This window comes from Sminthopsis crassicaudata, chromosome 5, assembly GCF_048593235.1.
Source record: "Sminthopsis crassicaudata isolate SCR6 chromosome 5, ASM4859323v1, whole genome shotgun sequence".
Taxonomy (NCBI): domain Eukaryota; kingdom Metazoa; phylum Chordata; class Mammalia; order Dasyuromorphia; family Dasyuridae; genus Sminthopsis; species Sminthopsis crassicaudata.
In genome coordinates, this window is record NC_133621.1 from 76,660,074 (window position 1) to 76,674,007 (window position 13,934).

The following is a 13,934-nucleotide window of genomic DNA, read 5'->3' on the forward strand; positions in this document are numbered from 1 at the left end:
TTTTCAGAAGGTGTTTGATGAATTCTTTCAATGCCTATTTCCCCTTCTGTTTCTATTATCTCTGGACAGTTCTCTTTGATTTTTAATGAAATTATTTTCTTCATTCATATTTTCTATTTGTATATGTCCAATTGAGTTTTTAAATTAATTATTTTGCTCTGTAGAGTTTGGTTTTTTTTCCATTTCACTAATTTTTTTTTAGTGACTTATTTTCTTTTTGCAATTCACAAGTACTACTTTCTTGGGAATACTTTATCTTTTCCAATTCAGAAATCCTACTTTCCTGTAATTTTTTAACCTTTTCTAATTCACAAATTTTGTTTCCCTGTACCACCTGTGAATTCTTTATCTTTTCCAACTCAAATTTAGGACGTTTTAACTCTCTGCATAGCTTCTCTTTCCTTTCCCCATTTTTCTTCTAACTCGCTTTTTTTTTTTTTTTTTTTTAATTTTATAATTTCTTCTAACTCTCTTAACTTTTTAATAGTCTCTTCTAGGAGAGAGTTATGTGTTGGGAGGCAAGTATCATTCCCCATTAGGGTATTAACTGGAGACTGTCTGCTGTTAGCCTCCTTGGGGTTATTACCTTCTCTTTCTCTGTATAGAAGGTGCCAATCATTCTCTTCAATTTCTTACTTATTGTTAAATCTCTATGGGGTGTGCCCTTTGGGTAGGAAATTTACCAGCTTTCTCGAAGAACAGAGATAGGGTGGATTACAGCAGTCTTCTGCCCAGGATAAGAGAGAGCTCTTGGATATATCTCCCTACCTCCCCCTCCAGAAATGACTCAAGTGGTTAGCAAGGCTGTGGTGCAGGTGTGCCCAGTGAAGAACCCCTGCTGTGTAGCCTAGCAACTTCCCTGAGGCTAGAGGCTAAACAGTGAAAGCATCACAACCCCTTGCTAAACCTCCCATGGGGCTCTAGATATTAGCAGCTCACTGGAAGTCCGTGCTGGGGAAGCACAGTCTCTACTGTTGTAGCTTCACAGTTTCAGGATTTTTGCTGCTTCAGGAGTTTCACTGCTGTTAAAGTTCCACTGCCTCAGGCTAATCCCTGCACTATGTGGATTCGAGGCTGCCCTTGGCTGTGCAGGTTCTTAACTGCCTCAAGGAGAAGCCCTGGACAGCAGCAGGCAGCTGCACATCCATGCTGGTATTGGTGTTGGGTCACTTCAGGTTTGGGATTCTGGCATTTGTTGTTGTTGTTGTTGTTGTTATTGTTGTTGTTGTTGTTGTTGTTGTTTTTAAAGTGGCTTTGATTTCTCTTCTGATCTGCTGTTTTACAAGCAGAATAGAGCTATCAGACTGGGACAGACATCTCAGTTTCAGTATCTATTCTAACCCTAGAATTCTTCCCAGCCCATTTGGCACAATGTGCTAGTCTGTAGTCTAACCCTGTCTTTGCCCGTCTTTTTTTTTCCTCCCCTCCAAACAGACCTTATCTGACAAAATTCCAGATTCTCTTCAGCTGGTAAGTAGTGCTTCTAATCCTTGTGGTTTTTATCAGTCCAGCACTATTTTTGAGGCTGATTTAAATAATTCGTATTGAGGGTAAAAGGGAGCTTAGAAATTTGCATGTATCTTCTCCACCACCTTGATTCCACCTCTTCTCCTCAAATTTTAATTATATTGGTTTTGTTTATATAAAAATATTTGAAAACACTTATATAATCAAAACTGTCCATGTTTATTTCTTCTAAAACTTTTTTTTCCTTTTCTTTGGTTATAAGTTCTTTCCTCATCCTTTGAGTTTATAGGTAGTTAAGTAATCTCTTCCATAATCCTCTAATTTGCTTATAATATCAACCTCATGTCTTCAGAAATTTTCTTGTTATATTTTAAAAGACATTGATATACAACTAATTTCTATCAGATATTTCACGTTTTCATAATAGTTTTTTCTTTTGAATACTGTATTCTTGTTCTATTATGAGGGATCATTGTGTTTATCCAATACTAGGCTACTTTGCTGATATTTATTTTTATTTTATGTATCTAATCTGTTCCACTAATTAGCATTTCTATTTTTTGTCCCATCTTTTGGTTGTTTGACTTTGATGGCAAATAATAAATACTTTTAGGTAATATTGTAATTTATTTATATTGGCTAGACTTAGTCATAAGCTACTCCCATTTTCCCAGTTTTCTACATTTTCCTTTATGTAAAGAATGTTTTGTAATTATCTTCATAAAGTCTCTAAATATTTTTGCAGGAAGAGAACCAAGCATTTTATTCAACTCAGAGTTATTCTAAATATAATAATTTATCTTTCTATCTCTTCCTTATCTATATATACTAATATGTGGAAATGTACATAATTTGGTTGGATTTAATTTATGTCCTATAACTTTGCTGAATTTATTAGTACTGTTAATTAGTTTTTTTTTTTTTACTTTATTTCCTTTTTTTTTCCTAAGTAAGCTCATATATAATCCCCCAAAAAGTAATAATTTTGTTTGATTTCCAGGTTTTCCAATATAGTGTTTCAGTAAAATTATTGGTTTTCTATTCTTTTTAATTGCTTATCCAACCCAATAAAATTCTTTATTTTATCAATGTTATAAGAACTTAGAAACCTACAGTTCCATTAAAGTGCTGCCTTGACTGCATTTCCCAAATTTGTTTGTTATGTTGTCTCATTGCTGACATTATGTTTAATGAAATTATTGATTGTTTCTATGAGTTCTTCTTGATCTACCAACCTAATTCTGTGGGATTAAGTTATTCAGTTTCAATTAATATTTAATCTATGGTTCAAAGACCTTTTATTGAATGTAATTTTTATTAAATTACTCTAAGTAAAATGTGCATTAATATGCCTGTTTTTCTTTATTTGTTTATTAGATTGTGGTATTACACAATAATTTTTTTTGTGAATAACTGAGATGTAGGCATTTTCCTCCTACTATTTTCATTTGCTATTCTTTGGGGGGACTATTGTATTTTACTTTTCGAAAATTATATTTATCATTTTATATTTTTTCTTACTTATGTTTAGATTTATAGCTATAACGGTAGTTAAATTGCAATCCATTACTATTTTGTTCTAAATTAATTTTTTTAAATATACGCATGGGTAATTTTACAGCATTGACAATTGCCAAAACTTTTGTTCCAATTTTCCCCCTCTTTCCCCCCTGCCCCAGATGACAGGTTGACCAGTACATTTTACATATGTTAAAGTATAAATTACAATATATGTATACATGTCCAAACCGTTATTTTGCTGTACAAAAAGAATTGGACTTTGAAATAATGTACAATTAGCCTGTGAAGGAAATAAAAAATGCAGACAGACAAATATAGAGGGATTGGGGATTCTATGTATTGGTTCAAAGTCATCTCCCAGAGTTCTTTCACTGGGTGTAGCTGGTTCAGTTCATTACTGCTCTTTTGGAATTGATTTGGTTCATCTCATTGTTGAAGATGAGCGAGTCCATCAGAATCGATCATTATATAGTATTGTTGTTGATGTATATAAAGATCTCTTGGTCCTGCTCATTTCACTCAGCATCAGTTCATGTAAGTCTTTCCAGGCCTTTCTGAAATCATCCTGTTGGCCATATCTTATAGAACAATAATATCTCATAATATTCATATAATATAATTTATTCAGCCATTCTCCAATTGGCGGCCATCCACTTAGTTTCCCATTTCTGGCCACTATAAAGAGGGCTGACACAAACATTCTTGCACATATGGGTCCCTTTCTCTTCTTTAAAATCTCTTTGGGACATAAGCCCAATAGTAACACTGCTGGGTCAAAGGGCATGCACAGTTTGATAAGTTTTTGACCATAGTTCCAAATTGCTCTCCAGAATGGCTGGATGTATTCACAATTCTACCAACAATGTATTAGTCTCCCGGTTTTCCTACATTTCCTCCAATATTGTGCATTATCTCTCCCTGTCATTCTAGCAATTCTGACAGGTGTATAGTGGTATCTCAGAGTTGTCTTAATTTGCATTTTTCTGATTAATAATGACTTGGAGCATATTTTCATATGGCTAGAAATAGTTTCAATTTCTTCATCTGAGAATTGTTCATATCCTTTGACCATTTATAAACTGGAGAATAGCTTGCCAATCCTTTACTATTAACATTTTACTGTCTAATTTGTTCTATATAATTCATTTAATTTTATCCTTTAAGAATTTAGATACTTTCCTATTATTTGTATGTGTGTTTATGTACATATGCATATTAATATGTATATATGAATATATGTGTGCAAATATGTTATTAATATTAATTCACTGTTTATAATACTTTTTAGAAAAATAAATGAGTATTATGTGTCATATTTTATGCTTATATTCATTCATTTCACATTCACAGCCATGTTTGCTAACTGTGCTAGTTCACTCTATCCTATTTTCTTATACTTATATTTTTTTGTTCCCTGTTTCCTCTTTTTATCTATTCATATGTCATTCTGCATATATATATATATATATATATATAGACACATATAGACACATATGTTTATATTTACTTCTCATTTGAACACACATGCATAAATCATATATACATAAATGTATTTATATGTATATGCCTAGATATATGTAGATATAGATAACCTATATATGTAAGTATTTTTCTACATAAAACATATATGTATGTGTATTTTATATATCTATATGTGTATGTATATACATATTTATTTCTTAGCCCCTGAAATTTGTTAATATATAAATATAATTATAAACATTTTTTTCATTTATGATCTACTCTTAATCTCTGTCCTTTAACACAAACTATACATTCAAGACTTGATTCCCTTCCCACTAAATGTCAGTAGCAGACACAAAAACAATAAGTCAAAGATGAAGTGTGATCTAATTCATCACCAATCGGAAACCATAGAAGTTATACAGATGAAAATATTACAGATAATATACAGAAAAAAAATGAAATCTTGCTTTTGAGATGTGCCATCACAAGTCAGCCAAAAGATAGCGCACCAAATCTTTGTCAATGAAGGATTCCCTGAAATCTCTAATACAGCAAGATTAGGGTAAAGAAATGTGGATTTCTGGTTCCTCTGAAAATTAATTTTTTCATAGGGTCTTTTCAGGTTCTTTGGGAACTTTTCCTTAAAGAGCACCTATAATTGAGTACTTTTCTTTTAAAGCTGGAAGTCAGAAATACAAAAGATCTCTCCTTTCATAAAGTCTCACAAATATTGCTCCTCATGCAAGGACCAAACATTGATAATCAATTTCCACCATTGAGGAAAATCTTTTGTAAATATATCTAAAACTCAAGTTTCACTAGTCCTATGCCTCTTACTAGGGATACAAAAACTAATAGAAAAGTATATTTTTAAAAATCAATTTTATACTCTATTTTCTCATATTCTACTGTATATAAACTTCAATAAGATGGGCTTCATTATAGGAAAGATTTATTTTTAGGCCCTTGATCACTAGCTATTTAGAATTTAATTATAGCTGACTCATTGTATTAGTTATCATGGCTATAGTTAACTGCGAATTCTGTTCTCAAAACCAATGTAAAACTTTGGTTTTGGATAGTCTTCCATTTTTTTAGCAAGGGTTTTCCTACTAAAGCACAGTTAGAAGTTATTTAATCTTGCCCTGCAATTTGTTTTTTAAAACTTGTGATAACCTTTTGAGGGGCCACTGAAGATAAACATTAACTGATCATCTCACAAAGTTGTTTAGAGACATGGAAGGTATGTGATTTCTTCACTGCTGCACAGTTGCTTTATATTAGAGGCAGAATCTGAACACAGATTTTTCTGACTTAAAGGGGAGCCATCTATACTATCCATACCACTGTGGAAGAGGTAGGATTTAACAATGATCTCGACAAAAATCTTTGGTGATAATTCTTTCTGTTGATCTTTCTTGAATGAGATAGTCCAAAAATTGTTTTTTCATTCCTGTTTTCTATATGAAATTGATTTCCTTTTGCCCAAAAAGTGGAGGGTAGAAGTAAAGTGCTTATTTGAATTATGACAGTACCACATTTTAGCTGTGTAAATATATATTCCCAGAAGTATAAATTTCAGGTGCATTCCACAAATATGGAAAAAAAAATCAGTCAAGGCTCCTCAAATAGCTGGAAAAAATGAGAAAATAGCTCATGAGTTTCCAATCACCTATTTAGGAAGTTAACTGGAAAACATTGTTTAAACTCATGTAGTCTTTGTTGTTTCTGTAAATATCATAAACACTAATCCCAATTAGAAGGAAACCATATAGAAAACAATTTAAATAGTTTATTGACTTTACCTGCAATTTCACCAATACCATTGAATGAATTTTTGGCTTAGTATAATATTCATGCTATAAATGCTAAACAATACATTGGATTTAGAAATTCAGATTTGGAATTAGTAACTATTTTGAAAAGGACTAGATTTTGATTAAAAAATAATTCCTCATATAATTCAGCATCTGCATTTGTTGGATATTTGAGATCATAATGTATTTTTCAAAAATAACTGATGATATCTTTTTATGATAAGAAAGCAAGGAGAGATTATCAGAAATTTGGCAGGGGGAAAATGTAGCTGATTTGACAAAAATGCCATTTTTGACAGATTAAAGAGTTATGCCTAATGTGAAGCCTTGACTTTTTTTTTTCCATTTGAAAGATTTTTGTGCAGATTACTTGTATGATAGGAGTAGAATCTAAAATGAATCTAACAATAAGTCCTCTGAATAAAGAAAAAATTTGTGTCAACATCTAATTAATAAAAAAAAATTAACATACAAAGAAAAAAATTTCATAAGGAATTGTGAACTTGTTACACATATACAACATAAAATAAAAAACAATAATTCACACTTAATATCATGGTACCATCAGTAATTTATATGCCTGAAATCCTTCTGAGTATCTTTTTGCTCTGTAATATGCATTTTTATTATTATTTGTTAATGGTATTTTCCTCTTTTTGTTTTTAAATGCCACCGTCCCCATTAAATTGTTTCCCCCCAATTCTCTATTCATAAAAAGAAAAACAAAAGACATCCCAAATAACAAATCAGTAATCACAAAAAAAATTTGTATTTTGACTGTCTATAATTTTCATCATTACTTCATTACCTCTCTGCCAAAAGATAAGATATATGATCCATCACTAATATTCTAGAGTTAAAATCATTCACTTCATTGATCATAATTTGTTAATCTTTAGTTGTCATTTTTCCTTTGTTCTGTTGTGTTCATTGTTAAAATTGTTCTAGTTTACCTCATTTTATTCTATATAAATTTATTCAAATCTCAGATTTCTCTGAGTATATCTTTTTCATTATTTCACATAGAATGATAATAGTATCATTCATAATTGATTTTTTTCATTATTTGTAGTTTGTAGATATGTATTGAATTTTTAGGTTTTTTTTTCCTTTAACAAAAGTGATGCTATTAATATTTTTGTATTTATGGATTGTTTGATGTTTTAAAAAATACTTTGGGATATAAGCCTGGTAATAATATTGCTAAGTAAAAAGGTATACATATATTTTAATTAAAAATATAAGTCTAAATCAGTGTGCCTATCTATCTAGAGCCCTACTAACAATTATCATATTCTTTTTAATGATGTTTTTCTATGTGATGGGTGTGAAGTGCAATATTAGAGTTGTTCTTTTCTTCCTACTTCTCCAATTGGCATAGTTAGCTAAGCAAAGTACTCTCATTTCCCACATGAGACTACTAGAAGAGAATTCTAGCTCTCTTTTATGTAGTTATGAATGCAATGGGAGGAGCTTACTTCTAATTATTATTACTATGACATGCAAAATCTTATTTAGAAAAGTACATATCGGAATAGCAATTAAACTTAAATTATTGATAATGAATTATGGACTAACTGTAATTATTTTTTAATACATGTGGACAAAGGCCTTTTCCTGACAGACCTCAGGTCTTCTATACCTTGGCAGATAGTTGTAGCAGACAATTTACTGCTTGGTGGTCAGATTTCTACTGATAATTATCTCTCAGTATCTCTCTTCTTGTGAGAATTATGAGTTTTCTACTGATAACTATCTCCTTGTGAGAATAGAAAAACAAAGATGGTAAGCAATATATATTTTTTAAAAAAATTTCTTATTAAAATATGTGGGGGGTGAATGAGGAAAATATGCAGGTAAAAGAATTCCTTTTCTCTAAAATGTAAATGTGTAAATATACACAAAGAATAAACACAAAATTAAAATGAAATAGTTTAGTCAGAGATGGTACTTGTGTTGGAGTTAAGATATCAGGAAAGATTCCATGATAAATACTCCTTAGGCTGAATCTTGAACAAAGTAGAGATTCTGTGAGATCCAGATGGAAGGGGAATGTATTCTAGGCATGGCAAAAGGGCAGTGTAAATGTATGAAGGCAAGAGATGGAATGTCACCTGTAATGACAGCCAAATCATTTTGCTTAGAGTTCAAAGTGTAGAAAATTAAATTATTTTAATGAAATTGGAAATACTGGCTGGAGATAGTTTTTTTATTAATTTTATAATTATAATTTTTGACAGTACATATGCATTAGTAATTTTTTTCAACATTACCCCTTGTATACATTTTACCAAATTTTCCCCTCCCTCCCTCTACTCCCTCCCCTAGATGACAGGCAATCCCAAACATATTAAATGTGTTACAGTATAACCTAGATACAATATATGTGTGTAAATCCAATTATCTTTTTGCACTGTAAGAATTGGATTCTGAAGGTATAAGTAACCTGGGTAGATAGACAGTAGTGCTAACAGTTTACATTCACTTCCCAGTGTTCCTTCTCTGGTGTAGTTGTTTCTGTCCATCATTGATAAACTGGAAGGGAATTGGATCTTCTTTATGTCGAAGATATCCACTTCCATAAGAATATGTTTTTATACAGTATTGTTGTTGAAGTGTATAGTGATCTCCTGATTCTGCTCATTTCACTCAGCATCAGTTCATGTAAGTTTCTCCAAACCTCTCTGTATTCATCCTGCTGGTCATTTCTTACAGTGCAATAATATTCCATAACCTTCATATACCATAATTTACCCAACCATTTTCCAATTGATGGACATATGTTAGGATTACTAAGTGAGAACTCGGGTTGTCTGGATAGTGACAAGGTGAGAATTCAGGTTGGACAATTACAAGGTGAGAACTCAGGTTGACCTGATGGAAGGAGCAGGCTCATTGGCTGAGGTGGTTCTTCCCAGAAGCCCTTGCATTATCCCATGCCCATTCTCTGGGAGAATAAAAGAGAGGACATCCAGAGATAGAAGAAGACTCTGCATTGCATCAGGCTTGACGGGGCTCCCTGCAGGAAGGGAAGTCACTTCTCTGGACAAGAGTTAACAGCAATTGCCTGGAGACAACGGTTCGTTACAGGAAGAAGAATCTGTCTGAGAGATTTGAGTAGACACAGCAGATCTCTTCCCATCCATTCATTTTCCAGTTTCTAGCCATTACAAAAAAGGCTGCCACAAACATTTAGGCACATGCAGGTCCCTTTCCCCTCTTTAGTATTTCCTTGGGATATAAGTCCAGTAGTAGCACTGCTGGATCACAGGGTATGCACAGAGTTTGATAACTTTTTGGGCATGGTTCCAGATTGCTTTCCAGAATGGTTGGATTATTTTGCAACTCCACCAACAATGCATAAGTATCCCAGTTTTCCCGCATCCCCTCCAACATTCATAATGATCTTTTCCTCTCATATTAGCCAATTTGACAGGTCTGTAGTGGTATCTCAGAGTTGTCTTAATTTGCATTTCTCTGATCAGTAGTGATGTGGAAAACTCTTTCATATAAATGGATATAGTTTCAATTTCATCATCTGAAAATTGTCTGTTCATAACCTTTGATCATTTATCAATTGGAGAATGGTTTGATTTCTTATAAATTAGGATCAATTCTCTATATATTTTGGAAATGAGGCCTTTATCAGAACCTTTAACTGTAAAAATATTTTCCCAATTTGTTACTTCCCTTCTAATCTTGTTTGCATTATTTTTGCTTGTACAAAAGCTTTTTAATTTGATGTAATCAAAATCTTTTATTTTGTGACCAATAATGATCTCTAGTTCTCCTTTCGTCATAAATTCCTTCCTCCTCCACAGGTCTGAGAGGTAAACTATCCTCTGTGCCTCTAGTCTATTTTTAATCTCATTCTTTATGCCTAAATCATGGACCCATTTTGATCTTAACTTGGTATATGGTGTTAAGTGTGGATCCATATCTAATTTCTGCCATACTAATTTCCAGTTTTCCCAACAGTTTTTTTTCCAAATAATGAATTCTTATCCCAATGTTGGTATCTTTGGGTTTGTCAAACACTAGATTGCTATAGTTGGACGCTATTTTGTCCTGTGTACCTAATCTGTTCCACTGATCAACTAGTCTATTTCTTAACCAATACCAAATGATTTTGGTGACTGCTGCTATATAATATAGCTTTAGAACAGGTACAGAAAGGCAACCTTCATCTGACTTTTTTTTTCATTAATTCCCTTGAAATTCTCGACCATTTGCTCTTTTATATGAATTTTGTTGTTATTTTTTCTAGATCATTAAAATAGTTTCTTTGGAGTCTGATTGGTATAGCATTAAATAAATAGATTAGTTTGGGGAGTATTGTCATCTTTATTACATTCGCTCAGCCTATCCAAGAGCAATTAATATCTTTCCAATTGTTTAAATCTGACTTTATTTTTGTGGCAAGTGTTTTGTAATTTTGCTCATATAATTCCTGACTTTTCTTTGGTAGATGGATTCCCAAATATTTTATACTCTCAACACTTGTTTTGAATGGAATTTCTCTTGGTATCTCTTGTTGTTCCATTTTGTTGGTGATGTATAAAAATGCTGAGGATTTATGTGGATATATTTTGTATCGCAACTTTGCTAAAGTTGCGAATTATTTCTAATAACTTTTTATTAGAATCTCTGGGTTTCTCTAAGTATACTATCATATCATCTTCAAAGAGTGACAATTTGATTTCCTCATTACATACTCTTATTCCTTTAATCTCTTTCTCAATTCTTATTGCTGAGGCTAACATTTCTAATACAATATTGAATAGTAATGGTGATAGTGGGCAACCTTGTTTTACTCCTGATTGTACTGGGAAAGGTTCCAGTTTATCGCCATTGCATAGGATGCTTACTTATGGTCGTAAATGTATGCTCCTGATTATTCTAAGGAGTAGTCCATTTATTCCTATACTCTCAAGCATTTTTAGTAGGAATGCATGTTGGATTTTATCAGATACTTTTTCCTGCATCTATTGAGATGATCATATGGTTTTTATTAATTTGATTATTAATATGGTCAATTATATTATAGTTTTCCTAATATTAATCCAGCCTCTATTCCTGGTATAAATCCCACTTGATCATAGTAGCCTGGAGATGATTTTGTGAAGCTTTTTGCTAATATCTTATTTAAAATTTTAGCATCAATATTCATTAAGGAGATTGGTCTATAGTTTTCTTTCTCAGTTTTCAACCTACCTGGTTTAGGTATCAGTACCATGTCTGTGTCATAAAAGGAGTTTGATAGGTTTCCTTTGCAAAGGTCCCAGCTAGCTCCTCTGAAGGGCTCAGAATAAGACCTTGCCAGGATAAGGAAAAGTCCTTGCCCCACGTTGTGGTCACCAAAATGTAATGTTCTGTTGTCTCCAGAAACTGCTGATCGCTCTCTGGGAGGAGATCTGCTGTCTCAACTCAATCCCAGACTTGACCCTTCTTCCTCCAGAATGCCATCCAAACTCTGTCCCAGAGTAGACTCACTCCAGGCTCAATGTTGTCTTCTTTTATCTTCCCAGAGAATAGGCATGTGAGAACTCAGGGGCTTGTGGGAAAATTACTTCAAGCAATGGAACTTTTAAAGGTTGTATAAACTCCTTTTCATATGTAAACTCCTCCTCAGAAGTTCAAAGGGGTAAACTCCCCTCAAAGCCTGGAACCAAAGGTGTGAACTAGAGAATTTTTAAGTACATACTTAGCACTTAGTAAGAAACTAACACTCCTTCAACCCCTATTTTTTCAAATAGTTTATATAACATTGGGGATAATTGTTCTTTAAATGTCTGGAAGAATTCACATGTAAATCCATCTGGTCCTGGGAATTTTTTCCTGGGGAGTTGATTAATAGCTTGTTCTATTTCTTTTTCTGAAATGGGACTATTTAAGCAGTTTACCTCCTCCTCTGTTAATCTAGGAAGCCTATAGTTTTTTGAACTAGTCATCAATTTCACTTAAGTTATCAAATTTATTGGCATAAAGTTGGGCAAAGTAACTCCTTATTATTTCTCTAATTTCCTCTTCATTGGTGGAAAGATCCCCCTTTTCATTTGTAAGACTAACAATTTGATTTTCCTCTTTCTTTTTTCTGATCAGATTTACCAAAGGTTTATCTATTTTATTGGATTTTTCATAAAACCAACTCTTAGTTTTATTAATTAATTCAATAGTTTCTTTACTTTCAATACTATTGATTTCTCCTTTTAATTTTAGTACTTCAATAGTTTAGTTTTTGGTTGGGGGGGTTAATTTGGTCTTTTTCTAGCTTTTTAAGTTGCAGGCCCAATTCATTGATCTTCTCTTTCTCTATTTTATTCAAGTAAGCCTCTAAAGATATAAAATTTCCCCTAATTACTGCTTTAGCTGCATCCCACAAATTTTGGTATGATGTCTCATTTTTGTCATTATCTTGGGTGGAATTATTGTTTCTATAATTTGCTTTTTCACCCAGTCATTCTTTAAGATGAGATTATTTAGTTTCCAATTACTTTTTGGTCTATTTACTCCCAACTTCTTGTTGAATGTAGTTTTTGTTGCACTGTGATCTGAGAAGAAGACATTTATTATTTCTGCCTTCCTACATTTACTTTTGAGATCTTTATGTGCCAATATATGGTCAATTTTTTTTATAGGTTCCATGAACTGCTGAGAAAAAAAGTATACTCCTTTCTATCACGATTGAGTTTTCTCCAAAGTTTTATCCTACCTAGTTTTTCTAACATTCTATTTACCTCTTTAATTTCTTTCTTATTTGTTTTTGGTTTGATTTATCTATTTCTGAGAGTGCAAGGGTGACATCTCCCACTATTATAGTTTTGCTGTCTATTTCTTTTGGAACTTCTCTTAACTTAGTGCTATATCACTTGGTGTATATATGTTTAGTATTGATATGGCTTCATTGCCTATGCTATCTTTTAGAAGGATATAGTTTCCTTCCTTATCTCTTTTTATTAGATCAATTTCTGCTTTTGTTTGATCTGAGATAATGATGTCTACCCTTGCCTTTTTGGCTTCACCTGAAGCTTAATAGATTCTGCTCCAACCTTTTACCATTACTCTGTATGTATCTCCCTGCTTTAAATGTGTTGGCTGTAAACAACATATTGTAGGGTTCTGACTTTTGATTCAGTCTGCAATCTGCCTCCCTTTAATGGGAGAATTTATCCCATTCACATTTACAGCAAAAATTACTAATTCTGTATTTCCTGCCACCATATTATCCCCTGATTATGCTTTTTTCACTTTGTCCCCCCGAAACTCTTCCCCAGTATTGAATTTACAGACCCCACTTGTGATATCCAGCCCTCCCTTTTTAGTATCCCCACTCCTTTTAAGTCACTTCTTTTTTCTTGTACCCTTCCCTCATTCCTCTTTTCCTTTTCCCTTTTCCCCTCCCCCTTATAGTGAGGTGAGAGAGAATTCTCTGAAAAACAAATATGTCAATTGCTTACTCTTTGAGCCTACTCTGATGAGAGTAAGATTCACATAATATTTCTCCCCCTTTCTAAATTCCCTCAGATTTAGTAAATTTTCTATGCCTCTTCCTGGGATGTAGTTTCCCTCTTTTTATCTCTCCTTTCCCTTTTTCTGATACTATCCCCTTTCCTTTACTATTTCCCTTTTTTTTTATATCAGTAAAATCAAATTATCCATGTG